General features: G+C 44.3%; 1 protein-coding gene across 10 annotated transcripts in view; it reads right to left on the reverse strand.

Annotated features, from left to right (window-relative positions):
- The window catches only part of camta1a (calmodulin binding transcription activator 1a), a 269,527-nt gene that overhangs the window by 33,110 nt on the left and 221,696 nt on the right, over positions 1–14,721 (reverse strand). The window lies entirely within an intron of this gene.

Genomic DNA, 14,721 nt, shown 5'->3' on the forward strand with positions numbered 1-14,721 from the left:
GTGGCTGCACTTTGAAGCGTCATCAGTGCTAAGTGGCAAATAAATCAAGCCACTGCTACCGTAGGTCTGTGCTCCCTCTCAGTGTGTACCATTAATCTGTGAGAACACTCCGCCCTCTCCTTCTCTCCCGCTCCCCTTTCATCAGACAGGGGTGTGGTTGGGGGCACACAGATCCACAGAAACAATTATCTCTGTGAAAAAAAAGGAACAGAAAACATCCCAAACATCTCAAGAATTACCATCATCCCTGTTGTATCTTGGCAGTCACAGCTCCAGTCGTGAAACAGAAACAAGGCGTATGTACAGCAGTATCAGGAGGACTAATGACCTCCCTCCACCACTTCTACCAGCAGCTGGGACTGGCGGCAGTGTGTAATTTCACTGTTTTCCTTGTCCCCTGTCATTGGTATGGACACTAGGTTACGACTGACGCGCTACTTGGATGGAGATTGGCACAGGACTGTGTGTGATACCCCCAGATGGCATCACCAGCTGTGTCAATAGCTTAGAGATGCCCTCAATCTTTACTTGGAATGAGAGTGTAGAATGTAGATAGCTTCATTCAATTATAGGCGTACATAAATGTATGTGGATGTATTGGTACAGGCGGGAGTGATTATGCATAGACACACAGCTTAAGTGTGTGCAAAAACCCAAGCACAGACACAAAGAAAACAGACTCATTAGCATACTGTAACAGACAAATATATATTCAAATGACACACAAGAGTTGGCTATGCACAGTCATAGATGTGGACTCGCACAATCTCCTTCTTCTAACACTCACACTGCCAGCTGTTTTCACACATGCCATGTAAGTAACCGTGTGGCAGCTGTACAGCTCAGCTATGACGTCTAAAACTTTCACTCCCTTTCCATGTGTGTTTTGCCATTTAGTCTTACTTTACATCTTTAACCGTTCTATTCTAACCCAGATCCACCTCCAGAGGAAAACAACACAATGAAAATGTAAAGCGTCACATAAATCTATCAGGATGGTAATTTAATTTAATTTCCTGCTGGCTGCTTTCTTTTTCCTCAGTGTAATATCAGGAGTTGGTTCTCCAGCAGTAGATGAAAAAGGCTGAGGGGGAACTTTTTTTCCTGGATACTATTTTCCAGACAAAATGAGATCTCATTAACTTATTGATTAATTGTGTAATGTAGTCTTTTGGTTGTTTTTTCACTGGTTTCCCATGCGGGTCTCAGGGCAGCTTTCCAGCCTCACTTCCGCAGTGGAAGGGAAGACTGGGATATAGTTGCAGCAGCCTGTGGTGTGCATGTGGGCGAGGATGTGAACGTGTTTGTATTTACTCTCTCTCTCTCTCTCTTTCTTTATATATATATATATATATATATATATATATATATATATATATATTACACACAAGAATGCATCTAAAGGTTTGTATGATAGCGCATGAGCTTGAGGCTACAAATACTTAAATGCACATGTGAGTATGTTGGCTATTTCTGCTACCATGTGTGCCAACTGATAAATCATGGATGTTTCATGTATGCATAAAATGTGTCTCCAGTTAGCGTTTTGATGTTGCTGTGTTGTGTTAATGTTTACTGCACCTCCCTAGAACAGATGGATAGATGTTGAGCTAATTACTAGCAGAGTCTTGGGGAGTCAGCCATGGGGGCGGAAGGCCTGCTGAGTGGGTGGTGGAGCGCCTTCCTGCCTCTCCTTTCACGACTCTCTCTCTCGCAATCACACACACATACATCAGTGTGCAAAGACATGCATGCACATCTAAAATAACACACACATTCTCTGTCTACAGGTACCCATGAATAGCTGCTGTGCCAAAACTCAGACTCACATCCACATATACACATGCATATGCGATATGCAAGACATCGCTATCGCAACCGGGGGATAAAGGTGTTGTTGTAGCCAGGCAACAGGTTTCTCTGGCACCCACGCACTTAGAGACAGCTAGTGCTCCTACGATCTCTCAGTGACTGCCTACCTCGTCCTGAAGTTATACACCCTGTTCTACTCCAAAAGACAAAGAGAGAGAAAAATGAGAGAAAGGCTCACTAATGGAGCCAAAGACACAGACAGAGTTAGATGTCGGTGGAGACAGATTCAATGACCTTCTATATTCTGCTGAATGTGAAGCTGCAGCTTAAATATAACTAACTCGGACTTAAGTACAAAGCACATCTATTGATGAAATCTGGTATGAGTGGTCAAGTAATATGTTCGCTGTCTCGTTAAGTCTCTGTAACCTTGCACCAAATGTGCCAGTCCTTTGGAACACCTCCATGTAGCTGCTATTCTAACAGCCCACCATCGCTCATTACGACAGGGATCGACATAGAGATGCATGGGGAGAGAGAGGGACAGAGATAGAAAGAAGAATGGAAATAACAGATAACTGATAGTGTCCGGCAGGCAGCTCTGCTCCATGGTTTTGCTCTACCATAGTCGGAAACCATACACAGGGGCGATAAGAACGCCATTAACATGAAAGGATCTTAATTGAGAGGGAATGCTTCGTGGAATGTGTATCAGCCAGTGAAACCTTGTTCCTCTCAGATAAAATATCTCCCACCGATGAATGGGGGCTTCAAAGTCTGTCATACAGTAGAAAAAAAGCAGACAGGTGCTCAAGTATGGGAACCCCCCACCTCCCATCTCCCTTTTGCTCTTAGGAAGGAATAGGGAAGCAAAGGAGGAAAGGAACGAGGCAGTTCTTGGAGGAAAGAATTGAACTAGCAGGCTACAGGGATATAAATTTCAATACAAAATATCATGAAAGCAGGAGAAAGCAATTGTTTTGTCACAAACAATCAAGTCATAAATAAAGAGGGGAGGTGCATGTGCTGGTGTGTTTGTGGATGTATCTGTGCCTTTATGTATTGGCGTCTACCTACACTGAATTATAAATAGAGTGTGAATGAGTGTCTAGAGGCAGATTTCTGTATGTTGGTTGGCATATCAGTATGCATCCAGAATGAGTGCAATGAGCTGTGAGTGTGAGTGCATCTGCTATTATTACTGCATATTCATGGTGTCTGTGCGTGCACTGTTTATTAGAACTGGTGTGAATCTTTACATATGTCTGAGCAGTTTTATGTGCATATGTGTTACATGTCATGTGTTGTGGTCCACTCAATGGGTACAAGGGGTGATTAAGGCCACGCTCTCTTGGCTGTGCGGGGGCAGTTGCCCTGGCAGTGGCATGGTGATGGATGGCATGGCTTGCCAGTCATTAGGCAGCCTTCTGGCCTCTGGCACTGAGGTTGCACTCTTGAACACTGCCCTCCCCTGCCTGTCCCCAAACACCACTGCTCATTTCAAGGTCAACTGCCTCTGTGGTGCTGTAAGTTCACCTCCACGAGGCACAAGACTTCTTCCTTTTGTTTGAAACTTTTATCTCTCACTGCCAACGGGTGTGTTTTGGTATGTGGGGGTGGTTGGCTGGTGCCTTGCCTCGTGCGACACACAGAAGCACAGACACACACGTGTAGCACATGAACATGAACACAAACAAGCACACACACAGAGGTAAACAAAAACCCACACCATACCCTCCCCTAAAAAGCCAGCAAAGAGCCTGAAGCTCCTTTCTAGGTAGCAGAGCAGTCCCCTATTTGAACCTGCTTCCTCCCCTCTTTCTGCGTCCTCTGTGACAACTTCTTTGTTCAAATGTTCCCAGTTTAGAATATAGACCCCTTAATTGGGGTGTCTTGAGTCAACGCTTAACTTAACTGCTACAGTTCACCCTTTACTGCACCCAGCTCTCAAACAACTATGACACTGCCTGAGTGCCAATATACAGTACAATAATTCCCAGGGTGCATACGAATCTAGGGGCAGGATCCAGTTTACGGAGGCTGTCTAAACGTGAACTGCCTCAACTGCCTCTGTCCAAAGTCTGTGAGAGGGACGGCAAAGCAAGAGGCGCAGCAGGGGATCCTGATTTAGTGAAGATTTATACTCCACCTCTTTACCTCCACTACCTAGTGTACAGGCTGGGAGATATAAAAGGCAGGACTTGGACTTTTGAGGAACAGGAAGAGGCCAGCATGTTTGAGTGTGTTTCAGAGGAAGCCAGGGGCTGAGGCCTGTGATGTTTAATTCAGTAGCACATAATCACTCCGATGGAGTTGAGAGCGGGGCTTTAAATAACTCAGCTTAGAGGGGCAGAACTGCTTCACTCTGGGCAGGGAAATGCAAGTCTGTAAATGTGTGTGTGTGTGTGCACGTGTATGCGAACTTGTGCGTGTAATCTTGCAGATGTGAGTGCAACCCGCATTTCTACATGTCCGTGAGTGAGTATGAAAGAGCGTGCTCGTCTATTTCAGTGTGTGGCTCCTCCCTGCTTTGAAATATTTTATTTGTGCAGAGCACTACAGTAAATGGTGGAGTGTGGAGTGTTTGTTACTGTGCCAAGCGTCTGCATGCAGTAGAATAAAAGTGCAAAAGGCCAGTATTCAGAGACTGAATATAGAGGAGAACGCTGGATGCCAAGCAAAAGCGCAGTAAGTCAGGCGGTAAGCTGGCCAGTAAGGCACTGAAGCCCGTTTAACTGCCACAACTCAACTCACAGTTTACAACCTACTTATTCTTCCTAAGGCCCTTACAGAGCACACTACCCTCTCCATTAGTAGTGGTGCTCCCAAAGTGCCTAGGGGCCTCAGAGAGGCCATCAGGAGCACATCCGGCTACCATGATGGCCCTGGCTAAGCCCATGGCACTGATCCTAATTTTCAGCAGCCATTCAGGTGACACTAGTCACACAGGAATAAAAGGAGGGAAATGAAGTTACTGAGACCTCTAAGACACTGGAAGGATTTTACTGTGTGCACTCTCTACCAGGTTTTTTTCTTTTCGCCTCAGAATAACCTCTTAACCTCTGGTTTTCTCTGACTCTTTTCCACTGGCCTGCCCTCTGATTTTCATCTCTTCCTTTTAGGCTACAGTGCAATCTCTTTTCCTCTCGTGTCTGCTCTAGCTCCCTTTCATTTCAGTGCCGAGTCTGATTTGTTTTTGTGCGTCGTCTTTCTCCCCATGCCAGTCGACAAGGCATGCTATTTATGTGCCACAACCCATGTCTCTGCGTGAATCAGGACTTCACAGGAGCAGCCAGGGGAGAGAATGTGCTGGTGCATTTCAAAACAGGGAGTCACAGGGAGGAGTGATGTGTGTCCAACAGCAAGCCAGTCCAACCTGGCAACAATCTGCCTCTGCATTGGCCCGCTGAATGACAATAGATTACAATAACAGCAACTGTTGATGTTATAACAGAGAAGAAAGCAAGTCAAGCCCAAGTTCAAAGAACACATATATATAAATACGTACACACACATATATACATGCACCACACATGCATTAGGAGAATTACACTGTGGCAACTGCTATGGCCACAGGATCGCAGAGCCTGTATCCTCTCTCAAACATGGTGAGGGGCTCATTATTATTACTGGGCTTGATACTGGAGTATCCTCAGAGCTCAGCTTGGCAAGACCTCTCTCTGGAAGCACAAAAACTAGCCTTACACACACACAGACACACACACACACACACACACACACACACACACAAACACACAGACATCAACACGCACTACAAATGGGTAGTCAAATGTCTGCCCCTGGGGGAAAAAATGCTCAAATGGTTCCTTAGCAACCAATGGTGTGTATTATGTTCACATGAAAAATGAACAATAAAGACGTGTGAATGTGGCGTTGTGTGAGAGACAGAATGAAAGAATTAGGTTGAGATAGAAAAGTGCATATTAGGGAGAGATAGAGGGGTTTGTGGGGTGAAGTATGGAGTGGTCAGAGATAAGAAGTCGTGAATGGGATATGAAAAGGTAATGAAGAGTGAAAGAGAAGAGGTGCTATCGTAAGTCTGCCAAGGTAGATCGACAAACACAAGCACTGCACCAAACCCTCTACAGGGGCAGTGTAGACTGCGAGTTGAGCAGGTCTATAGACAGTTAAGGTCATGGGAATGTGTTGCTGAAGATCAGAAAGAGATCATCATGGGAATAAATCAGTATCTTACACATTGTTACAAATATGTAGCACCACTGCAGGAGAGGGGATTATGCAAGAACCAAAGCATAGGCTTCAAAAAACAGCCTAAATCGCAGTGCTGCGCATCACACTAGGTTCAAATGCAAAACACAGGGGGTTATACTATACCAAAGTCACACAATCAGGTGAGAGTAGTGGTTTGTAAAATTGCTGCAGAGCACTGTACAAAGAGGCGTAGCTAAATCTCTGGGGCTCTAAAGAGTTTTTTGATCATTTCTGAACATTGTGAACTAAAACACAGCAAGTCCCCTTTAAAAATGATTCAATAAAGAGACAGAGTTACATTTTATTTGTTTATCTGTGTGCAAGTGGGTGAAATGCAAGGAGCATGGCAGCGTGTAATAGTGTGCATGTGTGTTTTTGTAAGATAGTTTAATGTGTGATTGTGAGTGTGCATGTTTTGTACATCTGTCTGGGAAAATGTGTGTTTGAGGTAGTGAGAAGCATACTATCTCCATCCAGCAGCTGGCACAAAGAGGCTCCCCAAAACAAGTGCAGGGCTGTGACAGAGACAGAGCGACTGCAGCCTTATGGTAGTGTAATAGGAAATTAATTGAGACCATCAATATGGTATTAATCATTAAAGCACAGGTGCTGAGGTGGCACTTTGCTGACTGCTCTACTATTGGCAGCACTCACATGCACACAGTAAAGGTTTGACCTGCTGTTTCACAATAATGTAAGTTGGGAAGAAAAAAAGGGAAGTAGAGATATAGGAAAATTAGAAAAAGCAAAGTTTTGATCCTCCATTTAAACACATAGTGACAATAGGGCACTTTTTATACACAGCAGTCCAAGGTAATTCTATCTTTGCCTACAAAATGCTATGTGTTCACCTGAGCTTGCTCTGATAGCAACAAAACAGTGAGAGAGAAACAGAATGGGAGTGGGTATTCTGAAAGACGTTTCAATCAGAAAATGTCAGGTAAATTTGGGGAAATATTCATCAACTCCCTTGGAAGCCATGTTTCTTATAACACCTAATCCTCCGTGAGGCAAAGCAAAGTGAAGACTGGAGTGCCGGTGTTAATCAGCCAGAGGAGAGCCAAATTGCAGCAACTACATTAAGCCGTTAAGCACACCGCGTCTCCAAATTGTTGAAGGTGTCTCACTGAGATGAATGTTTCGACTTATGAATAATACATTACTGACATACACGCAGATGCACTTTTTATATGTGTGTGCATGTGCCTGTACATGCACACAGACGCGCAGTCAAACGCATGCAACCCGGCCAAGACAAGTGCAACAGCTGCGCAGGAAGGGGTTTGTTGTGTGTGGCACAGTTCGACAGAGCGATGTCACCAGAACTGTGTTTGGACTGAAGAGTCCAGCATCAACCCGCTTCCAAAGACATTTCACACCAGACCCTCACCGCCCTGTGTCTGTCAGTGTCTAGGTGGAGCCTGTGAAATGTTTATGATTCAGGAGCTGTAGCTAAGATGGAGATTGATCTGGATCGAAAGGCAAATAAGATTGCCAAAGCCCAGAGTCAGCTGAAAAGCAGGCAGAGGGAACAGAGGGAGCAGGAGACACGGGGGTGGGGTAAGAGGAGAAAATGTATTAACACAGGTCTGGCCCTGAGAGAGAGCAGAGTAATGAGTACTTCCTCTACACACACTGAATACTAGGCAGAGAATATGGGAACACAACATCATAGCCAGCTGATTGATGTGTGACGTATGTGTGTGTTCCTGTGTTTGATCTGATTGCTGCAAGTGCTTAAAATATCTCGTGACTACTACTACTGTCTGTGTACTGTGATGTGTTTGAAAAGTTGGGCATAATGAATGATGCCCAAAAACAGCTGGCTGAAATCCTCTGTCAAGTCCGCCTGCTTCTTGGGCACCACAATCACCCAAGAGCTCAAGTGGGAGCAGAATATCAGCTCCCTCACCAAGAAGGCTCAGCAGGCTGTACTTCTTGCGGCAGCTGAAGGAAGTTTTGCCTCCCTATGAAGATGTTGGTAAACTTCTACACTGCCATCATCAAATCCATTCTCACATCCTCCATCACAGTCTGGTTCGCTGCAGCCACAGCCAGGGACAAGGCCAAGCTGCATCTCATCATCCACTCAGCTGAGAAGGTTATTGGCTAGTGGAAGGGCAGCCAGGATTGCAGCTGTGCCCTCTCATCCTGGACACAAACTGTTTCAGACCCTCCCCTCTGGCAAGAGGGTCCAGTCCTCCAAGACCAGGACCTCATGTCACAAGAACAGTTTCTTCCCCGCTGCAGTCAGTCTGCTGCACAGCCCCCAAATCTACCCCAGATAACCCCCCTGCTCACGAACAGTCACTTGCATTTTTTCAAGTTGTACTACCTCCCATTACACACTCACTGTCTGTACATGGCTTGTTGGTTTATTTTTATTGTATTTTATTCTGTCTCTGTGTACATTCTTCATAATTGTTGTTTGTGACACGTTTGCATTCTAACTTTAGATTCTAGATTATGTATAGGCACCTGACACCAACAAATTCCTAGTACTGCCTGGCAATAAACAGTTTTCTGATTGTGAAATTGGACAGGTCTGTGTGAGGGGACAAATGACAGTGCTATATATTAACTTTTTACATGAAAACATAGCAAACTTTCTAGCCAGTTGAATTGTGCAGACTATCAATGTAGGATGTCATGGGAGAATAGGAGGTCTTGGCTCTCTTTAAAACTCATCAGCTGGTGATAATTCATCAGCTTTGATTTATGATGTCAAAGTGTGGAACAAAAGGGGAAATTATGTGAAACTGAGCACTTCTCCCTGAGGAAAGTGTGTCTATGCATTTACTTTTATACAGATTGTGTATGTGTGTATGGGACGGATGGAAAGATAGGACCCTTTGATGTTTCTCCTGACGGCCCTTGCCAGCTTACAGAAAAGGAACAGAGCAGGGGCCACAAGAGAGTTTAGGCCCAAGCCCTGGGGCCTGTTCTTTCCCTCCCTCTCCCAGCCTGTCTTTCCCTCGTTTGCTCTCATCAATATTGGGGCCTAATCACTAAAGATAGTAGTCATCTTGTTCTCTTATCTTCTCTCACACTTTTTACTTGCATGGTTTTACAACCTAGACTTCTACGATACTGTTGCCAACAAGCACAATTTATACGCTCTTGCTTTTTCTGTGTGTGTGTGTGTGTGTGTGTGTGTGTCCGCACCTTTGTTAGCCACACACATTCTGTCAGTGTTTCTATGCAGATTTGTAAAAGGAGTCAGTCTGAGTCTCTGTAAATATGTGAGCAGGGTTATATGGGGCTGTTAAAATGTGTGCATGTGTTTGTGAACAACAAGATAAGGCAATATCCATGAAACAGCAGCAACATAAACCCCAGTGAATTATGAGCCGCATGCATAAACTTGAATAATAACACATTCCCTTATTTTAGTGGCTTTATCCCAGTTATCTAATTGCCCAAGTTGTTTTTTTTTCTTTAATAAACTAATAAATGTGGCAGGGTTAAGGCCTGGAATCTTATAGGCAGCAATAAGTAGCACTGTTTTAAACCCCAAACTGCATCAGAACATCTGAATAATTTGTAAGAGAAATAATTATGGGGCAGAAGAGCAGGCATCAATCCTGGAACATAGACAGTGCCCTCGCTAGAAACTACCTCACCCATAAGCCAAGGCTCCATTAGATATTGTCTGGGGCCTACAGGCTAATTTGTTTGCATCAATAATACATTCAAAGGATTTATCTAACTTGCAAATGAGTGTTCATTTACTGGTCCAAGAGGCAGGGAGGAGAGCAGGCAGCAGGAGAAAAGGTATGAAAGGCTAAAACAGCTGCTTGCAGCTATGTGGGACACAGTTAACCATTTACCATTAAGGGAGCGGGATGGTGGTCCATTTTTAGTTTGTCAAAAGGATTCGGATACCTATGACATGCTTGGATATTATTATTATTATTAATGTAGGAAAGAGACAGGCCAAGGTGCTGGTGACTAACCATTGAAAAGGCATTAAAAATGACCAAGAGTCCCTCCCTCAAGCCACAACATATCAGCTGCTGCACTGAAACTTCTCTGATCTTATGCCAGACAAAATGACAAAGAGGAGTGCACGCGCATGTCTTTGTTAGAATACAGGGACATGGCAGCGGTGAGACATGCTAAGCAATTGAGATCTTCAGTGCACTTTGATCTACAAATCATGTTTTCTTCCACAGGTGATACCAGGATGCCCAAATACAAAATAAAATGAAATAAAACAGGGGTTGAGGAAAGGATGAGGGCTATCAGAAGTGAGCCACAGAGAGCAAGAGAGAGAGAGAGTGGATATGAAAGAGAGAGACAGAGAAAGAAACCGTAAAAGAGAAATGGAAGAGGAGGAAGGAAGCTGGCCATGAACATATGCTGCTGCTCTGTGCCAAGCCCCACTGGCTCAGGAAACCCACGCATACGCTGCACTGCTGCTGCTGTTGCCACTCTAGCACTCTCCAACGCCAACACCATGGCACTACTTAGTCAAACAAAGCTGGAGAGATGAATCTGGAAAGAGACGGGGTATCCCAAGTCTCAGCACTGCCAGGTTAGGGCTGCTTGGCTTGGATAATACAGTCCGATTACACGCCTATACACATACATATACAAAGCAGAGGCTTTCAACTGTTTGATTAGCCTCCCCCTAAATGTGTGACACACCAAATTTGCACATTTGCACGCTACTGTACATTAGGATGCATAACATTGGTATCAACTCACTTATGGGACAGAATTGAAATCTTTGGTGAGCTTTAGTGTTAGTCATTACAAACTTTGTAAAACCCCGTGATATTTGAGGGGCAAAAGGGACGTAGGGTTCTGCAAATGGATTCAATTCATATTGCTTACAATGCACTATACCTTTCAACTGAAGGTTAATGGTTGTGTGAGTGTGTGTGTGACAAGGACAAGTGCTGTGATAACTCGAACTGTGATGTTTGATGTACTGTACACCTAAAGGTATCATTAACATCGAAAGTCTAGAAAGTTCAATTCAGTTTTCATTGCTTAAACATTTTTAAGCTCCAGAGTTAAATTTCATAAAGGTCACACATCAATATTTTTATAACAGTAGGCAAGATTTTTAAGTTATATAATTTATGTGTGAAATATTTTGTGTAATGAGGTTCTTACATTATGTGAACCACTACAGTTTGGCTAGGGGGTTCCACAAAAAATGTTTCACATAATAACTGACCATGTATTTGATTTTACCCTGTTGTTAGAGGAAAAAAAGAGAAGGAGGGCAGGGAGCAGAGGGAGAGTAGTGAATGGTCTGAATGAGTTTGGAACTGTGCTGAACATGGCTTCCCACTGGGATTAAAACCAAGGGCAAAAGACAAAAAGAAAATAGAAAAAAAAAGTAGACAAACATCAACTACACAGATTCAAGGTGCTTATTAATACACATGTAGACATAAACTTATACCCTTGTAGACTCATAAATCCACACAAACCAACACATGTGTTACACCCATATAATAATGCAGACACAAAACACCCTTAGACGCCCAGATATATAATAACAAATGCTTGTATAACACAGAAATCAAATTTATAGTTCATCTTGCAATCTGAGCTTTGCAAACTCAATTCCCCTCCTGGTGTCTGGCCGCCTCATGTTCCACACCTTTTCCATGTGAACGAATGGGGTCAGTATCGTCACATAAACATCGTCCTCTGCACTCTTCCCTCTCTCCCCTTTCTCAGTGAATGGATGCTGAGCATTGGTGCATATCTACGCAGGGATGGCAAGGGCACCGAGGAGAGAAAATCAATACTATATCTCACCACTAAGCACAATCCCAACCAAAAGCAGCTGGAGTTTGCAAGTTGCTCCATAAACTGGACGGCTTCATCTGGCTAGCCGCTGTGTCGGTGGATTGCTACAGTAATGCACTACAGCACAATGGCCTAGGCCAGAGCCTGCCAGACACAAAGGTGTACACACACACACACACACACACACACACCCATGCACACACACACACAGTCACGTAAACATGTACACACAGGTATGCATACACATGGCCCTTAAAATATCTGTTCTAAAAATAACAGGCGGGAAGCAGGAAGCAGGACTGAGGCTATTATTATTGCACACACGTCCTGCCTGGTCCCACCAAGGAAAGGGAAGAGACTAATGATTTTCCTGGTGCAAGCAATTAAAAAACTATTTGTCACCTGCCAGGCTGCATATGACGTTAGGGGCCTTGGCAGGGGGACCACATATACACACTGTACACACACAAAGTGGGTTGCACCGTAGCAAGTGGTCCAGAGGCAGAAATGGCGCAGGAGAAACAGGTGAAGCTGGAGGATCACAGACGAGAGGAACAGCGAGAAAATGAGGTACGAAGGGAAGAAACGGCACTTTGAATAGAGGAACTGAGTTTGGTAAACGGCTGATTTATCCGGACAGGTTAATACCAGGCCAGACAGCGCCTTAGACAGCATACTGCCATCAGGAAGTCATGCAATATTTAGTATCCAGCCAATGAAAGTCCTTCTCCTGCTGCTGGGCTCCTGGCTAAAATAGAAATGTATATTTCCCCCTCTATTCTACCCTTCCCCATGCCCCAAGAGTACAAAAAAGAGAGAGTGCTCTCTACCACACATATCCCTGACTCTGCCTATCTCTCACTCTTGCTTGTGCTGCCTCCTCTGGAGAGCTGTCTGAAACATACAGGTTTATACACAGGTTCATTGCAACTGAATTACTGCAATCCCTGCTGGATTTGTCTAAATGGTTTAAGGAATTTTAGCACACCAAGAAAAATAAGTGAAACCACATTTCATTGAAAATCAACATTTTAATATTGTTTATTAACTCCCTATTCCTGCTTTGGTGTGATTTCTGCATTAGGAGGTAAACACTGTACACCACAGGGAGAAACAGCCTGTCCAAGTTATCTGAGAGGGTCACTGGGCAAGTCTTATTTTTGTATTTGAGCAAACCTCTGTAGGGGTAGAGGGGGAGGAAAGTGTATAATTTGCAGACTATATTAGAATTAGGGTGCCACAAAGGGCCTATCAGGCTGACTAAAACTTCGCACTATTAATAAGGAAACATCATCAAATGCTGCCACAGAGGACCAACACTAGGCTCTGGGGCAACAGGAGACAACCTATATAAACGGGAGGGGGCAGTAAATAATATTAAGACAAGCGTTATGCTTCCTTTACACTACGCAGCCCTATCCAGATCCAGATCCAGCACACACTTGGCTGCAGAAATTTACGAGGCAGCTCGTTAACGTCTGGTGATTTGCACTGCTCGTTTGCTCTCGCTCATCTCTACCAATGATATCATCTTCTACCTCTAATCTTCAAACTCTAATCCCCTATTCTCCAAGCACCTCCACCCCTCCCACCAACTGTTTCCTCCCCTTCTGCCATTCCTCCTCGTCTACCCTTCTGCATTTTGCTTCCTCTCTTCTCTGTCCTCCTCCACTCCATCTCTGTGTCTGCTCAGGTTTGCGTGGGTGAGTTTTGAGATAGGAGAGCAGACAGACATAGGAGCAGAGCCATCTCACTGAAGGGTGTGTGCATGTGTGTATTCAACATGACATCTTTCCAGATCAAAAAAGACTAAAGGCAGTCTGGTTTGACTCTGACGGCTTTATGTGCCCTTGTAGTTACTTTTCCACTGCCCCCTACTGAGAGAGACTGCGAGTCAAAAGAAAAAGAGAAAAACTGGGGAGAGGGGAGACTCAGCAATCCTGGGGAGACACAGTGGCATATTGAAAAAATGACAGGTAGGGGTGTAGGGTGGAGGGTGGGGGTCATTACAGAAGAGATGCCAGCAGTGAAAAGCAAAAACAAAACCCACATAGCAGAATATACAGATGAAAGCAATGTTCATAACAGAGATAGTAATTGATAATTAGGGATACATTGCTTTTACACATAATAACACCTTTGAGGCAATAGGAACTTCATTATTTACTTCAGGTACTAAACTGATTCAACAACACCGGCCCCATACTTTATCTTATCATTTTCTACAAACAGTCCTTTGTCTCTTCATATCTAATCCACAGAGAAATCAGCCTGTCTTAGACCAGATGCAGCTCACACCCACAGACAGATTTTTACAATGAAAATTGGCAATTAGAGAAATTGCAATGAGAGCTGTTGTTTTGTATGTTGATGAGTGGTAGCTGGTTAAAGGGGGATTCAGATCGATATCTCACTGAATGCAAAATGAATGACTCTACTTCTATATCACTAGAACATATACACTCAGTCTTGGTTACTCTTCTGACTTGGACACTTGGACGCAATTTCACCGTCTTCTCCCTTACCTATTTCCTTTCCTTCCCCGTCCTATCTTCCCCTCTATGACACGTCCAAGTGATCATGTCGGGATGTCAGCCCTCATCCACGGCTAATTGGGGCTCAGAGGAGTAATCAGGGCAGGACAAATCGGACAGCTCTGGTCATTAGCTGTGACCAGTGTTCTTTGGGAAGCTGGGAGATGTGTGCATGCTTCTGCCATCATGCCTGAGCCTGCATAGTGACATGAGCAAACCTGTGGCCTGACATGACTCGGGACATGCAGAAACTGGCACAGCACACAGACCAAGTGGGGAACCGCTGATCTCTTCTGCTTTCTAAGACACACACTCAGGCAACACAAGCCGTGCCAGTGACACTATGCACAGGGGGAGACAACACAAAGCT

Source organism: Channa argus, chromosome 13 (assembly GCF_033026475.1).
Source record: "Channa argus isolate prfri chromosome 13, Channa argus male v1.0, whole genome shotgun sequence".
Lineage (NCBI taxonomy): Eukaryota > Metazoa > Chordata > Actinopteri > Anabantiformes > Channidae > Channa > Channa argus.